At 44.5% G+C, this 9,723-nt stretch overlaps 1 long non-coding RNA gene across 1 annotated transcript; it reads right to left on the bottom strand.

Moving 5' to 3' along the window:
* Nucleotides 1-798: 798 nt before the first annotated feature.
* Nucleotides 799-3,253, bottom strand: LOC121812052. Its single transcript, XR_006052838.1, has 3 exons — nucleotides 3,157-3,253; nucleotides 1,806-1,961; nucleotides 799-857 (listed from the first exon to the last, which is right to left on the bottom strand). It is a non-coding gene; the product is annotated as an uncharacterized LOC121812052 (long non-coding RNA).
* Nucleotides 3,254-9,723: the final 6,470 nt, after the last annotated feature.

The raw sequence follows: 9,723 nt of genomic DNA, 5'->3' as shown, positions 1-9,723 counted from the left end.
ATCACATTTAACTTGAGACTGAATTTTGTGTAATTTCTATACAAAACTTAACACAAGTATGGAAAAAAGTGTTTTCTTATTTTTTTTTTTTTCGAACCATGAAACTGTTTTGCCTGCAGTTTTTTTCAAGTAAAACTTGAGCCTATCCATTGTACGGTCAGACTTAGCAATGACAACGCACAGAAGTCCGAGCTCCATATATCATAATTTAATAAAGGTCAATCAAATGGACCAATATGGCAAGGCCATGATGATCCACTTGGTAAAATAAATCCGCTTGGCATCTTTCTTGGCCTTAAGAAAACAATTCTGATGGCTAAAGATCCAAACGGGACACAAAAAAAAAAAACAAAAAAAAAACATGGGATTGCTTTACAAACATTCGAGATGAACTTGCACACCTGCTTTACTTCTCTGGGATCACTTGCTCGTAGATGAAATGCCAGTTTGGCAGCACGTAGTGAGGATTTCAGTGTGAACTCCAGACCGCTGAGAGGTCTTGCACACAACAGCTGCTCTATTACGTGACGCATACTGCTCTGACGTGTTAAGATCATGAGCTGGGTTACAACATGCCGCAAGTTTGGTGAGGTGCTTTCCTGATACTTAATGGATCGGGTTACTTTTTTTTTATTTCTCCCTGATATCCGATCCAATCATTTAGCTCAGGATTGATCCATTCCTAGTAGGTAGGGATGGGAATTCATAAGAATTCCTTCATTTTGATTCTCTTATCGATTCTTATTGGGCTCTCATACCATCACTAAGCAGTCTAAGCACTTCAGACAACCAGACATGAAGCTGGGAGTTCAGATACTCACCGTCCACTGTCCTTGTGAGTCGATGTCACAGTATACCTGCAGACACACACACACACACACACACACACACACACACACACACACACACAATCATTAGAAAATAGAGAAAGATAAATACAATAATAATACACATACGATAATACATATTAACATGTGATACACTATATCAAAGTGCCCCCTGGTGGTGAGTGAACATCCTGCAGGTTGGCTGGAGGAGGTCTTGTCTAGAGCAGAGGGGCTCCCACACAAAAGCCAAGCAGAAGATAAACCATCTCCAAATATGCTTCCAAACCAACTTCCTTCCAGCCAAAGACTAGAACACATGGTTAAGCATATCTTGCCTTTGGCTTCACCTGCACAATGGTGGTGCCAAGGTAGGTATCCCCGACAGAATTTGGTTTCCCTGCATTGGGAGCACGCAGTGGGCTGTCCAAATCAAAATCAACAACAAACAAACAGCATCCCACAGTTGTTATGTTTTTAAACTAATTTTTTGAAAAATGTGTTGATAGCTATGTTGAATATTCTCACACAGTAAAAAAACAAAAAACAAAAAAACTACACCTAAAACAATTACACCGTAAAGATGCGTTGTTCTGTTATTTAAAAGAGGTAGAGTTTATTTTATTGCTACCTGTAATTTATTGCAGTTTACTTTTATTTGTTTATTGTTTACATTGTTTGAGGTGTGAAATAATCTGCAATGAAGTTTGAAAACTAAATATGGTGGGTGTGCATGGTTGGAGGATGTGTTTGTGCTGGTGGGGGGGAAAAACAAAGAGGTGCCTAACAAAAAAGTTTGGGAACCACTGGTCTGGAGAATGAAATGTAATGATTCTGGTGCATTTTTGGCCGGAAGAACCAAATGAATCAACGAAAACACAAAGGAAATGCATCTTCTGCATCTTTGGATGAATCATGATGGTCTGAAAATGACAACATTAAAAAATCAGCTTATCATTAGAGTAAATAACTCCAGTCTACCAGGACAGCAGACGTGGCTCCAATGGGATAAATGGTGTACACGCCACTGGTTCGACTGGTGTCTTGGGTATAGACATCGCTGCAGTCCAGTGGAAGGATGAAAGGTTCACAGCCGGTCAGCAGAGGAAGCAGGAGAAGGATGAAGGCTGACAGCAGCTGGAACAGAGGAGGTGTTCTTATTTTACTTCAGTCAAAGCTTCATGTAGAGCTGCAACGTTTGTGACTGTCAGACTGTGATGGTGCCACACAGACACAAACTATAGAGGTTCTGCATGTGACATCATGCACATGTCGCTCAACTGCTGTCCGCCATATTGAACACGATCAGCGGTAGTGATCACTCCTGAACTGACGTTAGGGTTCTAACATAAGAAAGTTTACATGAGTCACAGTTATTTACTGTCAGCAGATCAGACATGCTGGACCGCTGACAAGAGCTGGGGCTAAAAAATTCAATTTTATTCAATTCAGTTTTATTTATACAGCGCCAAACCACAACAACAGTCGCCTCAAATTACGAGCGAGATGCTAGTCAGGAAAGTGTTTTTGTCATGAAACGGCTGTCTGCAGCCAGGCGAGGACCCAAATGCAAACTCACGGGAAACAAAACTTAAGCTCAAAATGACGCTTCATTTACAGAACGGCAAAACAAAAACTAAACTGGGAAATATTAAAGCTAACGCACAAGGAAACACAGCACACAACTATGAGGGAGGACGCAACACAGAACTGAGTGAGACGTGGTCGCAGACATAAATACACTGAAGGATAATGAGGGGGTGGGAGCACACGGGGAACACTGATAGTTGTGAGACGGTGCAGGAGCAAATACAGCATGACGTACACCGACAGGAGACTATCAAAGTAAAACAGGAAGTACACCTAGACGCGGACTGGAGGGGGAGAGAACATGGGGAGAACACGGATATAATGGGCTGGAAAGGCACGGAATAAAATACAAGCAGGGGGAAACAAGGCATAAGAACTCAGATACACAGAGGGAGACACGGGGAAAAGACACGAGGGGAAATCTAATAAACGACATCTAAACAGAATAACCTAGGAACCTTTAGAATAAACAGTGGACCTAAAACGTAACACCAAATGACAAAAATACAAGAGAACACAAAACACTGGTTAGAAGTCCCGGGACCATGACAGCTTTGCTTCCTCAGAGAGTGTCTACACACTAATTTGTTTACTCATAGTTTATCTCATCTACATAATGTTACATTAAGTTTTGGGATTATTACATGTCCAAAATGGCCGACAAGTTGTAAGCGGTCACGTGTCTGCAAAACCTCTATAGGACTGATATATATTCAGTTAGAAATTTAAAGATTTCACTTACCTTCATCATTGCAATTCTGTTGAATTGATGTGATGAAAATCCGATGACTCTGAGCTGTATTTATAAGCAGAAATCAATAATTACTGATACAATACAAAAATGTGGTTTAAAGTAGTTCATTAGCGCATGGAGACAGATCTCCATAACAAAGCCTCAAATGAAGGCTGCAGAACAGAACACACATCTTACTCAGGAGCTCTACTCAGTGGTATGTTGCTAAATTTGTAGTCAGTCCAGACTCCTTCTGGTCTCATTGTTTTACTTCATTTCTAAAGTCTTCTGTCAACTCTGGACCTCCATTTGCTGAGGTGACTGAATGGATCAGCTGTCGCAACAAGATTGTTTTGGTTGTAATCACTGAAGCAGATTGTGGACACTGCAGGTGAAGGAAGCTGTTAAGTTGAAAAAGTCCAAGGTTGGTTAGCCTGTGGGACTTCAGAGTTAGCTAACAGCTAATGGCACGCCAAGTGGAATGTAGCTCTGTCAGTGGTGGAAGCAAAACCAAAAGGAGTTTGGTGAAGCTATGGAAAAAGAATTTCAATCTGCCTAAAATCAATTAGCAAACTGTCAGGTGACTCAGGAGAGCAAAGCAGGGCTCTACTCACAGTGGAGGTGGGGTGCTCGTGACTTCAACTGAGGTTATAGTCAGGGTGGTGGAAGGAATACTTCCAGGACCTCTTCAATCCCACGCACATGCTTTTGTAGAGGAAGAGTCTGGGGATGAATCATCACTGAGGATGTTAAACACATCCTTGATTGTCACACTTGTTTCCTCTGGGTATTGGACTCCACCAGGTCTGTCATTTGTCACTGACTCAGTTCATAGGTTTTAATGGACAGAATATTCTTATTTTGGTGGTGGTGGCCAAAGGAGGAATGCTGGACCACCTCTTCACCAGGCCTCAGAATCCCATCTCTGCTTTTTGCTGATAATGTGGTTGGCTTCATCAAAGGTTGGCCTCCAGCTTGCACTGAACTGGTTTGCAGCTGAGTGTGAAGCAATGGAAATGAGAATTAACAACTAAAAGTCTGAGGCCATGGCCCTAAGCCAGAAAAGGGTGGAGTGCCCACTTCAGATCTGGGAGAATTTGCCGCCCCAGGTGGAGGAGTTTAAGTATCTCAAGGTTTTGTTCACGAGTTAGGGGAGAAGGGAGTGGAAGATTTACTAATGCACTAAGGCTGCAACTGCAGTTATGCATCTGTTGTACCGCTCTGTCAAGATAAAGAGACACCTGAGCATAAAAGTGACACTGTTGATTTGATCTACGTCCCTTCTTTCTGGAGTTCAAGTTTTGCAACACGGACGCTCCGTTTGCAGACCCCCCATTCATCTCACCTGAGACGCCTTTGTTCTCTGGCCCTGGAGGCCGCAAACGCCGACGCAGAGGGAGAAGATCTGGCGTTCTGGTTCGACTGAGACGGCGCACTTACAGACCACCGTTACCCAGTTTATTACTGGCTAATGTGCAGTCTCTGGAGAACAAGCTGTGCGAGCTTCGGGCACGGATCTCATTCCAGCGAGAGATGCGGGACTGCTGCGTGATCTGCCTCACAGAAACCTGGCTATCGGACAAGGTACCGGACTCCGCAATACAACTACCGGGGTTCTCTGTGCACCGCGCGGACAGGTCACAGGATCTTACTGGGAAAAGCAGAGGCGGTGGTGTGTGTTTCATGATCAACAACAGCTGGTGTGATTATGCGAACGTGCACCCGGTCAAATCCTTCTGCTCACCGGACCTGGAGTACCTGATGATTAAGTGCCGGCCATTCTGGCTACCGAGGGAATTTACAGCAGTGATTATTACGGCTGTTTACATTCCCCCACAAGCCGACACTGACCGAGCACTCAGGGAACTGTACAGCGCGATCAGCAGCGAGGAAACCGCACACCCAGAGGCAGCGTTTATCACAGCCGGAGACTTTAATAAGGGAAACCTGAAGAAAGTCTCACCAAAACTCCATCAACACATCCTTTTTAACACACGTGGAAACCGGCTACTCGACCACTGTTACACCTCTTTCCGGGATGCGTACAAAGCCCTCCCCCGCGCCCCATTCGGCCAATCAGATCACTGCTCCATCCTGCTCCTGCCCGCCTACAGGCAGAAGCTGAAACAGGAAGCTCCAACCCGGAGGGCGGTGCACTGTTGGACGGACCAATCGGAGTCTGCGCTGCGGGACTGTTTTGATCACGCGGACTGGGAAATGTTTCACGTGGCCGCCAGAGACATTGATGAATACACAGACTCAGTCTGTGGATTTATCAGGAAATGCGTGGAAGATGTCGTCCCATCCAGAACAGTTAAATCCTTCCCAAATCAAAAACCCTGGATTAACGGAGATGTTCGCGCGGCACGGAGCACCGCCTTTGCCTCCGCGAACACATCGGACTACAAACACGCACATTACCAACTCCGGAAGACGATCAAAGCAGCCAAACGTGAGTACAGGGACAGGGTGGAGCAACAGTTTGACAACCCTCGGAGTATGTGGCAGGGACTAAACACGATCACAGACTTTAGAGGGAAAACCAGCACACCGCAGACCACGGCCTCTCTGTGTGAGGATCTAAACGTATTCTACGCTAGATTCGACACAGCGAACACCATGAGACCGGACAGTGTGCGCACCGCGGATGACGTCAGTGCGCACACTGTGTCTGAGGAGGATGTGCGGAAGTGCTTCAGGAAGGTGAACGCACGCAAAGCTACTGGTCCGGACGGGATTCCCGGCCGCGTCCTCAAGTCATGCGCGGCTCAGCTGGCTGGAGTGTTCACGCACATCTTCAACCTTTCCCTCTCTCTGTCTGTAGTCCCAGCCTGCTTCAAAATGGCCACCATCGTCCCTGTACCCAAATCCTCCACCATCTCCTCATTGAACGACTGGCGACCTGTAGCCCTGACCCCCATCGTAAGCAAATGCTTCGAGAAGCTGGTCAGGGACTTCATCTGCTCTGCACTACCCGACTCACTGGACCCTCTACAGTTCGCATACCGCCACAACAGGTCCACTGATGATGCCATAGCCCTGACACTACACACTGCCCTGTCACACCTGGAGAAGAGAGACACGTATGTGAGAATGCTGTTTGTAGATTACAGCTCAGCATTCAATACCATCGTTCCCTCGAAGCTGGACAGGAAACTGCAGGATCTAGGACTGAGCAGCTCCCTCTGCAGCTGGATCCTTAGCTTCCTGTCTGACAGACGCCAAGTGGTCAGACTGGGCAGCATCACCTCATCCCCCATCACACTGAACACTGGTGCTCCACAGGGGTGTGTACTGAGCCCTCTCCTGTACTCACTCTACACCTACGACTGCACAGCCACTAACAACTCCAACATCATTGTGAAGTTTGCGGACGACACTACAGTGGTGGGTCTTATCACCAACGGTGATGAGACGGCTTACAGGGAGGAGGTCAGCGCCCTGACCCACTGGTGTCAAGACAACCATCTCACCCTCAACGTCGCAAAGACAAAGGAGTTGATAGTGGACTTCCGGAGGTGCAGAGAAGTACACACCCCCATCACCATCAACGGCGCTGCTGTGGAGAGAGTGAGCAGCTTCCGGTTCCTTGGGTACATCTGGCTGAGGATCTTACGTGGTCAGTACACACAAACAAAACAGTGAAGAAGGCGCAGCAGCGCCTCTTCTTTCTCAGGAGACTGAAAAGATTCGGCATGAGCCCCCGCATCCTCAGGACCTTCTATCACTGTGCCATTGAGAGCATCCTCACTGGATGCATCACCACCTGGTATGGCAACAGCACCGCCTACAACTGCAAAGCTCTCCAGCGAGTAGTGCGGTGCTCTGAACGGATAATTGGAGGTGAGCTTCCCTCCCTCCAAGACATCTACAGGAAGCGGTGCCTGAGGAAAGCGGGGAGGATCATCAAGGACTCCAGTCACCCCAGCCATAAACTGTTCAGACTCTTCCATCAGGAAGGAGGTTCTGCAGCATCCGGTCCCGTACCAGCAGACTGAGAGACAGCTTCTTCCACCAGGCCATCAGACTGCTGAACACGTCATAGACACCTCAGCTTCACTACTGGAACTTCAACATTATGCACTCCACACTGTATATAAATGCCACTTGTTTTGCACATATTCAACTCTGTATATTTTATATATTTTATTATTATTATTTTATTATTATTTTATTATTATTTTATTTTTATTTTTTTTTTACTATTTAATTTGTAAAAATGTGTATACACACACACACACACACACACACACGTAGGAAAATATTTAGTATACACATCCAGAAATGCATACACTATTATATATTGTACATATATTTATTAGTTTCAGGTTGGCCATTCTTGTATTTTGCTCGTTTGTGTTGTTGTGTTTGCACATCTCTGTTGCTTGTGGGGCTCGCACACAAGAATTTCACTCGCATGTGCTGTGCCAGTGTGCCTGCACATGTGATGTGACAATAAAAAGTGATTTGATCAATGAAATGCAGCTCCCCAGCACCAGCAGCACTCATGCAGCCCCACATAAGGACACTGCCACCACCATGTTTCACTGTAGGCACCATGCATTTCTTTGAAATCCTCACCTTTAGACGCCATACAGTTTTGAAACCATTAGTTCCAAAAACAGTGATCTTTGTCTCATCACTCCAGAGTATAGAGTCCCAGTAGTCTTCATCTTTTTCAGCATGGGCCCTAGCAAATTCTAGGCGTGCTTTTTTGTGCATGGGCTTTAGGAGAGGCTTCCTTCATGGACGATACCCATGCATGCCATTCCTCTGCAGTGTGTGCCGTATGGTGTCACGGGAAACAGTCACTCCAGTTTGGCTTTCTACTGCTTTAGCTAACTGCAGTGAACTTCCATGGTGATTTTCTTCAACCCTTCTCATCAGGAGACGCTCCTGTTGAGATGTTAACTTCCGTGGATGGCATGGAGTCTCTGTAGATGGTTGCGCTTCCATCTTTCTTACATTTTGCTGGACACGTCTTAAATGAATCATTGGACTCACCTGTGGTTGAATGCCTGTTAATTCAAATTTTGTAGTCTTAAGTATGGCTTTTCTCCTAAGACTATAAGTAGGGTGTCCCCATTTTTGCTGCATGGGCTTGAATGAGTTTGTTAGGAAAATCATTTTTTGTGTGTGCAAATTAACAAATCTAGTTTGCAATCAATTGCCCACATTTGTGAGAGTATTTTGTAGTATAGCATCTCATAGAAAATGTTGATTCTGAAAGGAAACCAAAGGTTTTCTGACAAATGTAGTGGGGTGTACTCATTTATGCTGAGCACTGTATATGGCATCTTTCAAGAAACCCAAGAATGCTTTACACATGAGTACAAATAAAAAAACACAAAAATAAAGGCTAGAGGTTGAAGGTTTGGTTCAAGAGGTGAGTTTTGGGAAGTTTCTTTTTTTTTTTTTTTTTTTTTTTGCCTGTCCCATTTGGTTCTTTAGCCATCAGAATTGTTGTCTGAAGACCAACAAGGATACCCAATGGATTTACTTTGCCAAATGGATCATCTGGCATTGCCGTATTGGTCCATTTGATCGACCTTTGTTTTTATTATTTATTTTATTTTATTTTCAGATGTTACAGACGGGACAGACATGAGTGAGGGATAGGAAAGGGAGAAAGAAAGAGGAAGGAAAAGAAAAACAGAAGGGGAGAGGGACAGTGAGAAAGGGGGGGAGAAAAAAAATCTCCTGGATCACCTGTTGAGAGAAGAATAGAAAACAAGCAAAAAAAAACAAAAAAAAAACAAAGCAACATACTAAACACAACACCATCGCATTAATCTAGCTAAGTGTAAACAGCAGTAAATACTAAATATTCAATGTTGTTGTGCAGCACGCAGGACAGATGTGCTTCGAAGTAGCAGCCAAGAAAGGTGTAATTTGGGTCTACGAGCAGTGAACACCCGTGTGCATACCTGTGTGGATCAGCGCGCTTGTATTCCAAAGGTTTCTCCATGTAACGATCTGCTAGGGAGTGTGGGGGGGCCACAGCCCCGTCCTCCAGGGTGTGAAGCAGGTATGGAGGAGATCAAAACTCCAGACATCCAGAGGCGCAGTCCTTAACTTTAAAATATAACATTTCTCTGTTCTGTCTTTCTTATCTTTCTCCATCTGCGAAGTTCTCTCTCATTCTTTTTTCTCCCTGTGAAACACACTAGCTGTTCGTTTAGCTAGCAGACACACAGTGCAGCAATCTGAACACAAATTGTTTTGTTTTGAACAGATTGTTTGCTGATATTTGTTGAGAAATGTTTTGAAATGTTTGTTGAATTTAAAATTATCTGTAACTTTGAAATAAGTTACTTCCTTTATGCTTGCTTCTCTTCTGTAGCACTAGCTTTATGCTGAAATATTGTACAAGTTATGGGCATCTGCTCAAAAATTACAGTTTTTGCCCATTTAATCCCTGATTATTGCACTATAAATGCTGTATAAATTGTTTTTTTGTTTTTGTTTTTGCTTTGTTTTTTTGCTTCGTAAATCTCATTGTGTGTTATAAACCCTGGAAATGGATAGACAATCAGGATTTTGTTTTATGTGTTATTTTTCCTGGTTATTTTTCCT

This window comes from Haplochromis burtoni, unplaced genomic scaffold (genome assembly GCF_018398535.1).
Source record: "Haplochromis burtoni strain Fernald_Lab_line unplaced genomic scaffold, NCSU_Asbu1 Contig_422, whole genome shotgun sequence".
In the NCBI taxonomy this organism is placed as follows: domain Eukaryota; kingdom Metazoa; phylum Chordata; class Actinopteri; order Cichliformes; family Cichlidae; genus Haplochromis; species Haplochromis burtoni.
This window is presented reverse-complemented; position numbering and strand designations above follow the sequence as displayed.